Here is a 16,138-nt window from a genome sequence, read left to right on the forward strand (position 1 = left end):
AGTCCTTCCCCTGCTCAAAAATGGGGTCAATCTCATGAGACACAGTCCTCCACAAACTTCTCTAACGTGAGTCCTTCCCAAGGGCTACAGTTCTTCACAAACTGCTTCAACACGGGGCCCAACAGGATTACAAGCCCTACCACCGAACCTGTTCCAGCGTGGCCTCCTTTCTCCATGAGTCCAAAGACTTCCAGGAGCCTCCTCCAGTGTGGGCTTCCCACAGGGTCACAGCCTTCTTGTGGACATCCACCTGCTTCAGCATGGGTCTCTTCCACAGACTGCAGGTGGATCTCTGCACCTCACAGGTCTCCAAGGGCTGACCTTGAGGGGGGACAGCCTGGCAGCTTCCCTCCCGTGGTCTTCACCACAGTCTGCAGGGGAATCTCTGCTCCAGCTCCATGTGCTCCATCTTCACTGACTTTGGTGTCTGCAGGGTTGTTTCTCTCACAAATTCTCTTCTCTGGCCACAATTACTTCTGCACAATAACATTTTTTCCTTCATAAATAAGTTATCACAGAGGGTCTACTACCTTTGTTGATTTGCCTTGGCCTTGGCCAGTGACGGTTCTGTTTTGGAGCCAGCTGGAATTGGCTCTGTTGGGCATGGAGGAAGCTTCCAGCAGCTTCTCATGGAAGCCACTTGTCGCCTTCCCACCCCCTTCCAGAACCTTGCCATGCAAATCTGGTACAGCAGTTTCTTGGACTGAGGTTGTTCACATGTCAAAAGCCATCCTTAACAGTTCTCACTTCTGCATTAGAGTAGAAAGAGCTCTTCAACAGTTATGTACAACACAGCCTTAGATCATGTTGGTCATCTGCAGCTCCCACTAGAACCAAAGAAGCAAACCCTCATATCACTCTGGATTTTCTGCTTCTAAGCAAAGAAGAGTTTGGTGATTTCAGAGGGCAAATATCTAAAACTTCTCCTTTGGACTTGAGTCAGTGGTAAACAGTTCTATTTTGCCACTTTGCCTATGATGAAAGTCCTTTAAGCTTCTAGTGGAAGACAGGGTGTAAGATTTCTGTGTGACTACTACCACAGGCACTGGGAAAAGAAAATTATTTTTGTTTATTTAACTTCTTTAATTTTCAGTCTAACATTTCTTTATTGTACTCAGAGCCAAGATTCATTTACAATATTAAAGCACCTCATTATGGTTTTTCTTTTTGTAGGAATGAAAAGACTTTATGGAATGACTTGAGGTTTTACAAATTTTTTTATACTAAAACCAATAAATTATTCAGAAAGGAGGATTTATTATAAAAATTCCCACTAGAGAAAAAAAATTATTGGAGTTTAAGTATCTTCTAATTTTGCTCAAGACTTTGGATTGTCTTTTATTTGTCCTGAAATTATTTTTTCCTATAGATGCTGAAAAATCCCCTAGTACTTTATTTGGCACAAGAAAAATCCCTCTATGCAATCCCCCAAACCCATTCCCAAAACTCAGAGCCTTAAATGGGTCTATGCCATCTGTTCTGCTTCACTTTGGCAGCTCTGACTTGACATCTGGCAGTTACAGAACTAAGTGTGAGCTTGTAATTAGAATTGGACAGAGATCTCAAGTTCCTTGTTTTAATAAAACTTCCCTGTAGTATGTGATGTTGCAGAGATGCTATCTGAATACTGGTATTCAACATGCTTGTATGTTTTTGATGAGTCATATAGAGTATGGAGAAAGAAGCAGCTTTATAGTAATGACTTTTGATTTACTTCTTTCAGTCCTAATTACAGCATGTCTTAATGATGACACTGGAGTAATTTTTGTTGGCTTTGTAATCTTTCTCTGGATAAACAGGCAATATGACTTCTTGCATGGGGAGAGTTCTCAGCTAAGAGATAGTAGGATTAATCCCTGAGGAGGGACTGTGTTCATTTGTGGTACATAAAATGGTTGAAATGCTCTAGAGGGCAAATCACAAAGAATTTGGAGACTGCCAGTGTTATGAACTGTGAAATTAAACCCAGTTGCCAATGGAGAAGGGAGGGGAGAGAAAAATAAGGACAGGCAGCAATTGATTCAATGATGAAATTAGCTGGTAGGAGGGTAAGCAAGGAGAAGGTATATGTAAGAGAGACTTGAGAACCAGTTAAGGAGTTCTTAATTTATTCTTTTTTTTCTATAGCTATCACTCTTTCTTCACGCAGGATTTCTTTTCTGAACCCTTTCAGATGTGCTCTTTTCATTCATTTGCCCTTGTTTTCCTTTGCTCCAGTAGTGGAAATCATTTGGGCAATATATCTTTACTTCAGGGAAGAGACAGCAATTTGGCTTTTTGCTTCAGTTAACAGCTTGAGCTTGGTTCTGCAGGGGATCTTGAAAGTGAACCTGAGCAGCTGAATTTGACTAAGAACGTAGATTAATGTTCTTCTGCTGCAATTCAAACCCATGCTGTTTAAGAAGGTTAATAATTTCTAAGAAATTCTCCCCACTGCCTCATCCCTCACTCCTCATGTCCCTGTACTCCTCTTTAGTCAGTGACACTGAATTAGTGTCCTCTTAAAGGCAAGAAGATGATGTTTATTTTCCTCTGATTTGTCATGATGTTACTTTTATAAAAAATGGTTTGCTTTTTTTTTGGTAACAGCTTTTAATCTAATATAGACTTGGATTTGTTTATATCTATTACAGTCTGTTTTCCAGTATGTTTCTTATGCAGCTCTGAATTTGAAAGAGAGCCATCATCTTGACATTTTATTTGGGCTAGATTTTGAATAAAGGCAATTAGGCTTTGTCACGCCTTTTTAGACAGTCAACACAAAGTTATTTCTTTTCTCTTTGATATAAATAGCTCTTTTAGACTGGTTCTCTTTTAATTACTCTTGAAGATGTTCATATTTTTATAAGGCTGTAAATGTCAAGTCTGAATGAGTCAGACCTAAAATATTAGAAAGCAAACTATCTCCAAATGTTCTCACTCTGTCCTTGTACATGCTGAGGTCTCTTACACCATTGAAGACAGGGAGATCTGAAATTGTCTGGAGCCTTTGAACACAATTCCTTACCAAACAGGCTGCATTGACACCTAGTATTCTTGATCTCCACACAAAAGATGCTATGACACTTTTTTTTTGGAAGAATTATGTATCTTATAATTGATGTTTTCATTTTGAAACACAGAGCCAAAGCCAGGTTGCATTTCATGTATCCCACATAACCTTTTTGGAGATAAAAATTAAATTAGCAAGAGCTACCTGAACAGAGAGGTGCCTGCATAGAGAGGTACATGAAAAGAGAACTACAGAGCTGTAGAAGTGTGCTTAGATATGTGTGCCAATACTAGCTCTGTTCAATAATTTCTTCTCCCTCTCATCTCTTTATTGAGTTGCACTGTGGGATGTTAATCAGAATTCATTTTTACTGGGAAAACAGGTGCAGCCAACTGTGGTAAGTGGGGAAAAGAAGTGGAGTAAGAATCTGATTTTATGAACCTTCTCAGTTTTCAATGCTTCAGTATTTACAGTATTACAGTCAGGAGGTAACCTAAACTTTAATTCTTTAATTCTTCTTTCATCTGTCTCATTTTTTTTTCCAAGAACCAAGAATCTTGAGACAGGTCTCCTCTTCCTGCTGTCACCTGACTCTCATGCTCTGCTGTGGATATCTATAGGGAGAAAACCTGCAGAGCCATTCTTCTTCCCTAAGCACATGAGGATTAAACCAATACTAACTCTTTCTTAGCTTCTGTAGAACAATTGTAGTGATTCTGGTTTGCTATGGAGAAAGGGCTTCAGCCTTATAAATTGCTGGTGCAGTCATCTTTGTTGCTTTTCCTCAAGACTTTCATTTTGATTTAGCAGGAAGTGAAAGGCTGGGAAGGTGGAATTAAGTTGGGGTTCCTTGCTCAATAGGGGAAAAGAGTGTTTCCTTCCATTTGCATCTGTTCTTCCATGCATCCTTGAAATATTTTTTCATCTGACCAACAACTTCAGAAGGTTGAGCTCATGCAAAGCAGGGCAAAGTGAAGTAGAGAAATCCAGATTAGTCTTAACCAAATTTATTTTGTGGGTACATGACTATTCATATCAGAGTTTAGATTTCAGCATTAACTTCCTCTCACTTGTTTCTGCTGTGGCTGTTTCACTTCCATAAGTCTAGCACACTGAGATATTTGTCTGGAGTTGTCTCTACTCTTTGGGCCTGTGCTGATGACTTCATTGTCTTGTCAGCTGCAGTCTTTGCACAGATTTCTGATCAGAAATCTTGTTAATATCTGTGCACCAGCACCTTTAACTTGCTTGTGTGACAGAGGTTTTTATGGCCCAGCCTCTGTGGTAGGGTGGTAAGAAATTGGTCTGTGGGTTTAATGTGTTGACCATTTTTCTAATATTCATGTGCCCATATTGAAAGAATAAATTGTTTGCCTTCTCCATGTTTCCTATGCAACTGTGCTTGTCTTTTGTTTTGCCATTTTACAATGCCAGCTCAGGTTTAATATGCTGTTCACGGTAGCTCTTGCCAAACATTATTTTTCAGGTGACAGCCATTCGATAGCTTTGCTTCACGCTGTAGCTTTTGCAGGTGTTCTAATATTCTGTCCAAGGTGACTCATGTTATATTGCAAATTGTCTTTCTCATTTTAGTATCCAAAGCATTTGCAGTTATTCTTTCCTTTTACTAGACCCGGTGTTGTGACTTACATTCTAACCCATGAGTTCATTTTTTTAATCAACATTAGTAAATTATAAGTTTTTCTAGAACCATGGGTACCTCCCACCAGTTCAGGTTAAATACTCAGCCTCAGTTTACTACTTAATTTTTTTGTCAATCCTTCTGTATGTATCTTTTATGAAGATAATTTAATTAAGATTTTTTGACTAGGAGATTCAGGATATAGTAAATGCAGTTCAAAATGGTGATGTTTGTTACTTCAAATTATTATGCTATGTTTTAAAAGAAAGAAAAGATAATCCTTCTTCAGAGTAACAAGTCTGAATGTGAAAGGGAATAATAGAAAATTTCTAAAATGTTTGAATGAACATTCTTTATACAGCTGTTAAAAGATGCAGTAAAGGGAATGAGGTTGTTGGAAAAATTAGAGCTCACCTCACATTGTTAAATTGTTTGGGCACTTTGAGCCATTAGATGAAAAAAACTCCAGGAAATACTGAGATGATGGGCAAGATACTACTAACATTTAACAGAGCAGAGGTAATACCAGAAAACTTCTTTTCATATTATTCAGCACTTCCCGATACACTCCCCATTTTCAGTTGTTTGTATTTCTAGCTCAGAATATGCCTTCTGATTGAAAGTATTCAAGATTTTTTTCTTGTCTCAGCTTGAATTTTGAAAATATTGGATTCAAAGCTTTCTGCATGGAAAAACAAATAAGGTGGCAGAATTAAAAATAGTATTTGTGATGTTGAAAGTGCCTGTTGTCTGTTTGATTTGATGTTTTTTGGTTTAACTGCTTTGGTACCTTGCCTCATGTATATATACATTACATTTCATTAAGCCTCATGTTTATTACTGTAAGGTCTTGGCAGCCAGCCCTCCCTTTTATAGGCTGGATTATACATTTCATCAGCAAACTGCCTCACATGCAGCTTCATCTTCTTTTCCAGTTTTTTTATGTATATGTAAGAGAGGAAATGGGCTCAGTGAAGATCCCTGTGAAATTTCATTTATGACTAATGAAAAAAAACTGACAATTTATTTCTGTCTCATTTTCTTTTATTTCTGTCTCATTTTCTTTTATTTCTGTCTCATTTTCTTATTTCTAAGGAACTTTACTGACCACTATTCTTTGTGAGACTCTGACATAAATGTTCCCTATACTTGTGAGTGCATTTGTTTTGTGAGTGCTCTAATTGGAAGCAAGCTTGAAGACATTGATGCTATTGTTATTTAGTGGGGGGCAGCCACCCTTTCATTATAAGTAGTTGTATATCTACATTTGAATCTTAATTATTCTTTTGAATCACATCAATCCTGAAAACAAACCCTGAAGAATGCTACTAACATATTGAATTATAAGACAGAGGACAAAAGCAGCTGCTTTCTGATATATAACTATTGAACAGTTCTCAGCTTCTGTCCTGTAGAACAGACTATTTTTTTGTAGTGCTAATTCTTAACAAGATCAGTGATAGTTAATGGAGGTTCAAATATCTTTCAGACTACTGTATCTATCCAGTTATCTTTTTCATTCTTGTAGTCTCATAAAAAATTTATTAATTTGTTTGATGAGACCTATATTCTGTAAAATTATTTTGGCTGTCATAAATTATTATTCTGTATTTATTAATTGAATTTCATATCAACATTTCTGCTTTTTCCCCTAGGTTTTTGGCAGGCTACCAAGCCTATAATTACCCACCATTACTCTTGTTGAGTATCAGCAGAGCACCGGCATCCTTTCAGGCTTCTTGAATGTTACTGCAATTCTGAAACCAGCAATATGCTCATCCAGAAGTTTTGAGGTGTAAATTACCAAGGGCTCAATTTTAAAAATGACTAAACTTCACAGGACTGTTTGAAGTTTCTTATTACTAGTGCACTGTAAGTCAACTTTAAATCACTTCACAGAAAGACAGAACATTCTGAGCTGAAAGGGACCTACAAGGATCTTTGAAGTCCAACTGTTGGCCCTGCACAGGACACACCAAAAGTCACACTATGTGCCTGAGAGTGTTGTCCGAATATTTCTTTAATTCTGTCAAGTGCTGTGGACCACTTCCCTGGGGAGCCTTTCCAGTGTCCAACCACCCTTTGGGTGAAGAATCTCTTCCCAATATCCAACTTAAACCTTGGGTTGTGTTGCTGGTGAGCATAGAGAAGAGATCAGTGCCTTCCTTCCCAAGGCAGTTGTAGACTGCAATGAGGCCTCTCCTCACTCTTCTCCAGGCTGAACAGACCAATGACCCCAGCCACCCCTCATACAGCTTCCCCTCTAGGCCCTTTTTCATTGCCCCCTTTGACACTCTCTAACAACTTAATATCCTTTTTACATTGCAGTGACTGAAACTGCCCCCAGCACTGGAGGTGAGGCTGCCCCAGTGCAGAGCAGAGCAGGACAATCCCCTCCCTTGCCTGGCTGGCCATGCTGTGCCTGATGCACCCCAGGGCAGGGCTGGCCCTGCTGGCTGCCAGGGCACTGCTGGCTCAGGTTCAGCTTGCCAGTGACCAGGACACACAGCTCCCTCTCCACAGCACTGCTTTCCAGTATCTCATTCCCCTGCCTGTATGTACATCCAGGATCTTCTTTGGAATACCTAATTCTGTGTTCTTTTTAGGTACATATCATAAAGCTAAGAAATACTTTTCAACTTTATAGTGAATATCAAAATCCAATGGTGAGACTATACCACTATTACCACTATTACCACTATTATATTTTGCTCTAAGTATGCTTTAAAAGCTTTCATTCTTATTTGCTTTACTTTTACTACTTATGAGTTTTCCCAGAGATTAACTTCCCTAAACATTTTAGCCTTTTTTTCATTTGATATATCAATATATATATAAAATTTAAAATATTTTTAATACCCTAACTTCTTTGAATATCTTTCTTTAGCAGCTACTTACACATAGTCATATCTTTGCTTGATTATTCTCCTTCAAAATAATGATCTTCAGATTTAGAAAATTAGCTCTACTGAAGAATATAGTTAGCATTGGAATGGAGATTTGTCGTCTTTTAAGAAATTTAGGTCATGTTGTAGTTATTGATTCTTAGATATCCATAAATTTTTGTCCAGCAATTATTCTTTATGTATTATGATTCTGTTTTTGCATCATCACTGGTGAAATGCAATTTGCATTAGAAAATTATCATCTGTATTATTTAGCTAAAACAGTTTCAGATTTTGAATTCAATAATGGAATATGCTTAAATTAGTAATGCAAAATAGTTTTGCTATAAAAACACAGGCTGAAGAAACTTGGGTTTTATGCCATGAATCCTTGTCATATTTTGATGAAACAAACTGAACATAATTTTTAATTATGCCTAAAAGGTTTTTTATTTTGTTTTGAAAATATGATTTTTATGTTTTATTGTCCTCAATTAAAATTGTTTGAAAGCAACTATGTATAACTGTTCTTGAAGGGCGTCACAAAGGGGAAAACCATGTAAATATCATAGGAGACATTATGTTAAAAGTACATTAAAAGGATTTGTTAATTTGTGCATGGTTACCATAGCAACCAGATGCATGTTTGAAGCTTTTACATTCACTTGGACACTGATGTGTGTCATGTTCATTGTTTGTGACCTCTACCTATTGCTTCATCCCAGGTCCAACTCAACTGCTGTTGTCAGCCTGTGAAGCCAAGAGAAGTGAGGGTGACGAGAGATTACTGCCAACTCACCGAGAGATGGTGCTGGCATTGTGCATGGACAACAGTTTGTAAGGCTTTGTCTGTGCAGGTGGGTTTATTGAAGCATGGGATGTCTCTGGTGTGCTGTCAAACATTCCCATTCTTCAATGCTTTCATGACCCCAACCACTGTAATATGCTTCACGTCTTAATTATGTAAAAAGTAAACCATGAAATAAGCTATAATTAAATCTTAGTTTTTTATGTAATTGAAGAAAAATTTGTAATGACAGAGTCTAAAAGTTATGTAGGCAGAGTGGGTTTCCCATTTCTAATAAGTTTTATTGGTTCAGATGGGAAATTCTGAAAGGAAAGTTTTTTGTAATAAAGAATCCACTAAATTTACTAAACTTAATAGATCTTGCAAATAATTATAGATAGCATTAGTATGAAATATATCCTCTATATAAAATACCCTCAAAACAAGTAATCAATTCTGCTTCTTCTGCAATTCTGCTTCAAAAGTGCCTGCTTTTGGTCCTTTTTTTCCCCTATGGAATTGTTATTATTTGTCACTGGGGTCCTCTGCTTAATATAAAGTGAATATTAGATTGAATTAAAATACTTGCATGGTGAAGGAGATATTCAAGACTTTATGAAATGTTTATTGATACCTAAGAATAGGCAACAACCTTGAGTACATTTGTCCTCTGAACTATTGTCCAGAGAAATCATCAATGTAAGGATAACAAACACTGCTGATTTTGTCTAGATCTCCTCCACAGATCTGGTTTAAACAGAAAAACCAAAGCCAAAAATAGAAAAAGAACGGTGATAGGCTTAAAGAAAAGGCCACTTTTCAGCTGAAACCTGGCCAAGATAAGAATTTCTCTGGAGTTACTTACATAAACTTCATTTGTAGTAGCAACCTTAGAAAAGAGAGCCATATGCACAGATTTTGTTACAATTTTTTTTCTCATTTAATTGCTTTTAAATTAATATGAAAATAATAAAAATAATAAAAATAGCTTCTTAGGTAACAATAAAATTTTTTTTGACTATCACTTTTTCTGCTCTGGATCGAAAATACAAGTGTGCACTGAATCCTAGGGACCAATTTAAGAAGAGAACCCAGGAACAGTAAAAGCATGAAGCCTAATTCCTACGTGAGTGAGCTTGTGGAGAAAAGTAAAAATGTCAGTAGCTTTGAAAGATGTGCTACATGTCACATGCCAAATTGAAGTGGAATTTGGATTATTCCACAGAGCTTTGCTGTCTGTAAAGTCTGCTTCCTCCCGAGATTTAAAGCAAACAATAAAAAGTATATTGTATCTTAAAAACATGGATGAATAAAACAAATACTAAAAGGGATGTAATATATCCTCCTTTTCCTTCTCCTCCCCCACTTTATATCTGCTACATTGAATCCACATTTTCTTCCCCAAAATGTCACCCATCTGCTGGTTTTGGAAAACCTTCCTGAATTCAAGAGCTCTGGATTGCACAAGAAAGTAATGTAATAACCTTGAGCCCCTTCTGGTAAGTGTGGGAAAGCTGGTGAAGCTCACAAGTATTTCCTTACAAGTCAGAACATTTTTACTAAATTATAGTAATGAAATATTTTGTGAACACAAATAGCAAAGAATCATAAAGTTAGAGAAAATGGCAGGAGCAGAGTGGGTACCTGTAGGTAACAAATACAGCAGCTCCTTTTTCAATAGTTTTGTCAGAAATCCACCCAGTCCTTTCTCAGAGAAACCCCACAGAAAACACTCCCTCAGCTTCATGTCCTTCTCTCTGGGACCAAGGGGTAGGAGCAGATATTGTTCCTCAGTGTTTGCCTGTCACCTGGTCTGAAGGAGGTTTTATCTCAGTCTCACAAAAAGGGGCAAATATTTGTCATTACAGCCATGGGAAAATAGGGTAGATACTGAATTTCCATGTGAAGGAACGGTTCAATTTCTGAGTCACATCGTAGCAGAAGTACAGAGTCCCTCCAGCTCTGATTTTGCCCTGGCCTTTGGCAGAAGGGGAGCATGGTGCCTCTCTAGATCTGTTCTTCCACCCTGCATGAAGCTGATACCATTAATTAATCCCAGGAGGGTGGAGGCAGACACAAATCTTCTTGGTGAAGGGAGAGTCCACTAAAGACCAAGAAGCAATCTGTTTTGTAAGCATCTAGCCGTTGCAACGATTGGAGCAGTGCTTGCAACAAAGCCTTGCTGTGAACCCTGGTTTTGAACACATTTTAGTATCCCCCTATGGCATCATAAACTGTGAGGACAGAACATCTTGTTCTACATATTCTACTATTCTTCATATTCTACTGCCCTGGAAAGTTTGCTTTTGGCACAAATCTTGGTCTCTCCTTCCTTAGTTAGATCAAGGATTTTTAAGATGGCAGCTGCTTCCACCTATCAAAAACTAACCCACAAGTACAACTAGGGGAAGTCTGGGATTATCCATGCTGCCAAACTCTGGCATGAAAGATGCTGGATTATTGTTCTTATTGTAAAAGAACCTGCCTAAGCTTCTCCAGGCAATTTTTAAAAGCATTTCAATCAGCCTCCTGCTTTAAATTGCCCTCCAGTTCTATACAGAGATCTGAAGGAGCTTAATGCAAGGAAATATTGCAACTTACTGCCTCCCATTGTTGGGTAATTATCAAATGATTTTCACTGGTAGTCTGACTTCAAAGACCATTCTCATTGTACAACTGGTGTCACAGAAATAGGGCTTTGTAATCATGCAGACCTTTTCCTCCCACATAAATTAGTACTTTATATTGTTGAGTTGGGCACATAAAATCCTTTGAGCTTTTATTTTTTTTTCTGATTTTGTTTTTAAGCTGGGGTTTTGAATTCTCTTTTTTGACTGAAATAAGCTGAAACGGAATATTTTAATTTGAATATTCTGATGCAATTTTCATTAAAGCTCTATTCTTGGAGGCATTACCTTAAAAGGGGTTGTAAACATTGTAAACACGGCTCAGAATTAGCATAACTCAAGTGGGAGTAATTTTTCATTTTTATCACTCTCTGCCATGCTTCACTTACCTACTTAGTGCAGTCTGTTCTGTGCAGCCTTGATAGATGAAGCAACATACTTGTAAATAACAGATATATTTATATTGCTAGTTCATCAGGAAAGAAGCACATCATTGCTACAACCATGTATCCATAGCAGCTTTAAGGCTCTCAGATCAGTTTTTCAGTTTTATATTTCGACAACATGATGGAAAATAACAGGGCTACAAACTTACATCGAAGTTAATTTTACAGTCAACGTTTCTGCTTTTTTAATGGTCTCTATTAAAACTGTTTTCATGTTCTTCACAACAAAGGAGGAAACCTTGGTTAGGACAGAGTTTAAATTCAGTTCTTAACTTTGCCTTTTAGGCTCATCAAGATGCACTTGCATGTCAGTGACCTCTGTCACTTGTCTTAACCCAGTTAGAGAGAAATCTAGAGGTCACTCCATCAGAAAAGGTCAAGATTTTAAGTCTGTGTGGATAATTGTAATTATAGTTTACTAAAATGCAGAATTCTACACTGCATTCTGAAATATCAGAGCTACCTTTCAGGGATATTAAACTTGGCTGCTGAAAAATGCAAGACTGTTGATTGAAACATTGACCTGTTAAGCAATTCATAAGTTGACTGCAAAATATTATACAAAATTTTAACTTTCTCTGTTATAAATTAGGAGATGACAAACCACAAGAGTAACATTAATATTGGAACATTCATATGTGCAATTTCATATTTAACAGATTTCTAACTGAGGAAACTGACTGAGAGAAGGAAAAGTAAACTTTTTCCAGTGTGAAAGAAAACTTGTATTGTATTGCTTGTTTTTCCAAAACACAACTTTTGGGGATTAAAATTAAAAAATCAGATTTTTCTTATGTGTAGTTCACAGGCAGCAGATTTTGAAATCTTCAAAGTCTTTTGCTGATTTCATGGAAAGTCAACTGAAATTTGTAAGCAAGCTTTGCTCTGTGTACTTGCAAACAAGTGGCCATTTTTCAGCTTAGAAAAGAAGGAAAATCTAAATTCTCCATTGCCGGTCATGAAGTTCTTTGTTCTTTTAGAGTGAATTAGGAAAGACCGCCACAGAGATAACTTCTCTTCAGAAGAGGACAGTGATATGCAAGATGCAATTTCACTGGACATTTTGTACTTCCATACTATTGGAATTTCTGTCTTGAGAGGGAGTTTATTACTGCTCATTCATTAGGGAACCTATAAGAGGTCTGTCTGTTGGTATTTTTCCCCTTCATTTGAAGTCAAATCTTTTCTTTTCCAGATCAAAGGTTGTGAATAAGAATGATTTATTTGATTCTACAGAGCAGTAGGTGTACTCAGAGACTTCAGAGATTTTGGTTTCAGCAGTAAAAAGTGTGAAATTTGCATTTTATTATCAGATATCAACAAAAGATCTCTGGATAAAAAGGTCAATTTGATGATCTCAAGGTGTGTCCAATATATGTCAGGATAAAGAGCTTGTTTTGAGGTGAATCCGCTCATTCCTGATTTCTTCTTTGGTTTGCAGTTTGAAGCAGTTCTAGTCAATCTTTCCAGTATCCTTTTTGGCTTTCTTTTTGATGAAACTAATCTGGAAGATGTGGTCAAGGTGCAGCTTCAGATGCAAATTGTCATTCAGTCAGGCCAAGCTAGAATTATCCCGAAGTTTAAAAAGCAAACCCCACTACTGCTGGCATAAGTATCATGCGGACGTTAAATCCTTATCACCAACTCTTTGGCTTTACAGGTCTCCTCTGACTTGTCTGCATTAGTTTCTAGTTGGATGTATCCCTCATGAGACTGTGCTGAATGAACAGTGCTGGCACTGTTGAAAGTAATATCCTGACAATCCAGTCATATCTTATTACAAGCAGATTCCAGAGCAATGTGTACTTGCAAAAATTTAATTGCATACTTGTATTAAAATACAGTTGTATTTGCACTGTAATATAAAAGCAATGATGAATGCATGTGGTTGGTATTTTATTATTTAAAAAGAGTATGGTAATATAATAATTAATATATTTTTATGCATCACTCACTGTATAAATTTAAATTAGTAGTTCATAATGATGATGAGTTTTAAGGTAACATTTCTTATTAAAAATGGACTATCTGAAAGTTTTAGGTTCATAAAGGGTTTATAATTAAGCCATGAAAATTAATTTAGCCATGTAAAATCGATTGCTAATTAGTTTGCTAATAGGGTTGTCACTTCCAAACTCATTGCAGAAGGTGAATATTAGGTTAGTTCTGTCTCTTGAGGTTTCAGGGAAGTTTATGACATTCCTTATGAAAGGTATTACTGTCCACATTTTTCTTCTGAAGAGAACTTGTCTTTGTTGCCAAACATTTAAGGAATATTATTGAGAATAATGATGATTTCTATTCAGCTTTGTCTGCTTTTTGGAATAATTTCCTGGGTAATTGATGCCTTTTCCCCCCCCTGTTTGGCACTGATAACCACAAATATTACAACAAAATGGAAGTGACAGAAAATCCTATCTAAATGCTGGAATGACCTTACTATACCCCAAGTTTGGAGTATACCAAATACCTCCTAAAAGAAGATTAATTGAGTCTCTTTTGAAAAGTCTATTCAAGAAATTATATTGTCTTTATTGCAGTGATATTTGTTATAAGTATTATGCCAGCAATACTGAAATATGCAATCTGAATTACTGTCCATTCTGCACAGAGGTCAGAGAGTATACAGTGTACCAGTATTTTTCTGTGCATCTCCCCTACAACTAAACCCTTCAAAGTGACAAAGATTTTTTTTTTTGGAGGGGGGGGAAAGGCTTCCTTTTCCCCCTCTTAGCTGTTGAGTGCTCTCTCTGGTGGCATTAATGTGGTGGTGTTATTTCTGTCATCTCTTTGACTGATCAGAGCTAAGACAACTGACAGTTTAATTTCTGATTGATCATCCAGATTTCTTCAGACACAATCTGGCACTGTGCTACTTTTAGGTGAATTTGAATTAATTAAATCTGCCACTGTAGCCACTAGAAATTCTAAAAGAACTATAATTAAAACATAAGCTCTACAAACTCTAGTTATAGAACAAGAGTTTTTTCTGTAGTTAACTTCAATTTGTCACACAAATTGGCTTAATCCAAGCCTGGGCTATGAGATGAAATCAAAGTCCATGTACCAATATGATGAGAAGCAATATATTTGGGAGCAAAATACATCTAAAAGATGTATTTGCTTTGTTTTAATACAAATGGACATTTTTTTCCCTTGTAATTTTGTCAGTTTTGTTACATATATAATCTATGACCAGTCAAGTGTCATTCCTGGAGTTTCCATAAAGGGTTTCAACCTCATCTTAAGTTGGTTAGTATTAAAAAAAATGAGGCATAAATATATATACTGTATAAATGGTGTTACTGGAGCGAAATATGAGATTCTCCAAAGCAGGGAGTCATTCTATATTAAGAACTGTATTAAGGAAAAAAAAAGGAGGATTGGACTAGTGTTGGAATTGTTTGGTGGACTGACTTTAACAACAGAATTTCAAATGATGGCACAGATGAGAACTTTGCTAACCAAACATATGCAACTCCATCTTATTCATCCCTTCATGGTTAATCCACTGATATCCATACACCACTGTCATTAGCAGGCCTGGTGGCAGAATGAGCAAATACTCAATGTCAGTTCTTTTGTTTCTGTACCTGCTGTCACTGGCAGCATATTCATGATTTTTTTATTTTTGTCATGGGTGTTTTAAAATGGGGGAGAAAAAAATTCCTTAAGCCATAAAAGGAGAATTTTTTAATGGATCCATTTTCAACAAATAAAATACATTTATTCAATGTAAATCAAACACTTCAGGTTCTGTAGAAGTCTCGGTACAAATGCATTAACTTCATAGGGATTAATAAACGCAAGGAGTAAAAAGCGTGAAAGTATTTTTAACCTACTTTCTGAAGCTACACCAGCTTACTAATTTTGGATTCTTTCCATGAGGGAAATATTACCATTTTAGAAATTGATTTTCCCTTTCTGCCTTTATCTTAAAAATATTATAGCTTTAAAAAGTGCTTTCCCAAAGATTTCTGCAGTCCTAAAAAAGGTCCTTGAATTCTTTATTGGTTTCTGGAGAAAAAACCCTGAGAAGTAGAAATTTCCTTCAATCTTTCTGTTGATAATTAATACAATTAAACACAATGACATGCAGAGATGTAGAGTCATGAATTCAGGGAACAAAAATTACCATAAAGTTCACTTACAAATGAAAAGAAATGTAGGTCTCCAATACTCTGGTTTTCAAGGATGATTCTGGAAACAGCCAGAGAAAAGGAATGCATTAATAATTCCAGTATGAGTTGAAATAGAATGAAGATTGTGGTTGTTTTTTTTAGAATGGAAAATTTTAGATGGAAGCTTGTTAAAGTGCATTGGATAGGATTGCTTATTTTGTAATTTGGCCAAAATTATTGAAAAAGAGAGTGTACAAAAATATGTTAAAATATGTTATGAAAGATTTAATATCCCTTCATCTCACTTCGAAGAAGATATCTTCAGTATGCAGATCTCAGACTATTCAGTGACAATAAGGCAGCTGTGTTTTAAAATTATTGACATTCAAGGTGGAACCTTAATGCCTTTTATTTTCTGATCTACTAAATAAATGATATAGAATACTAAGGCTAACAAATTCAGGTTTGCTAAAATTCTTAAAAAGGTTCAATTAGCTGTTAGCATAGATCTGCTTTTAACTTATTGATTTAGAAAACTTTACAAGTGTTAAAGAAACATAACAGATTAGTACAAATATGGCAACAGCTGATTAAGCTGATGTATGAGGTAAAAAATTGTTTAAAAAATGAATGAGAAT

At 36.4% G+C, this 16,138-nt stretch overlaps 1 long non-coding RNA gene across 3 annotated transcripts in view; it reads left to right on the forward strand.

The window, feature by feature from the left end:
- LOC135302899 (uncharacterized) overlaps window positions 1–9,600 on the forward strand; it is a 40,855-nt gene extending 31,255 nt beyond the window's left edge. For 2 of the 3 annotated variants that reach the window (XR_010364453.1, XR_010364451.1), the window contains exons 2-5: window positions 6,290–6,506; window positions 7,241–7,300; window positions 8,245–8,376; window positions 9,360–9,600. This is a non-coding gene — a long non-coding RNA (uncharacterized LOC135302899). The remainder of the gene's footprint in view (window positions 1–6,289; window positions 6,507–7,240; window positions 7,301–8,244; window positions 8,377–9,359) is intronic. The other variant, XR_010364452.1, reaches the window with a different exon arrangement.
- Window positions 9,601–16,138: the final 6,538 nt, after the last annotated feature.

This window comes from Passer domesticus, chromosome 6 (assembly GCF_036417665.1).
Source record: "Passer domesticus isolate bPasDom1 chromosome 6, bPasDom1.hap1, whole genome shotgun sequence".
Lineage (NCBI taxonomy): Eukaryota > Metazoa > Chordata > Aves > Passeriformes > Passeridae > Passer > Passer domesticus.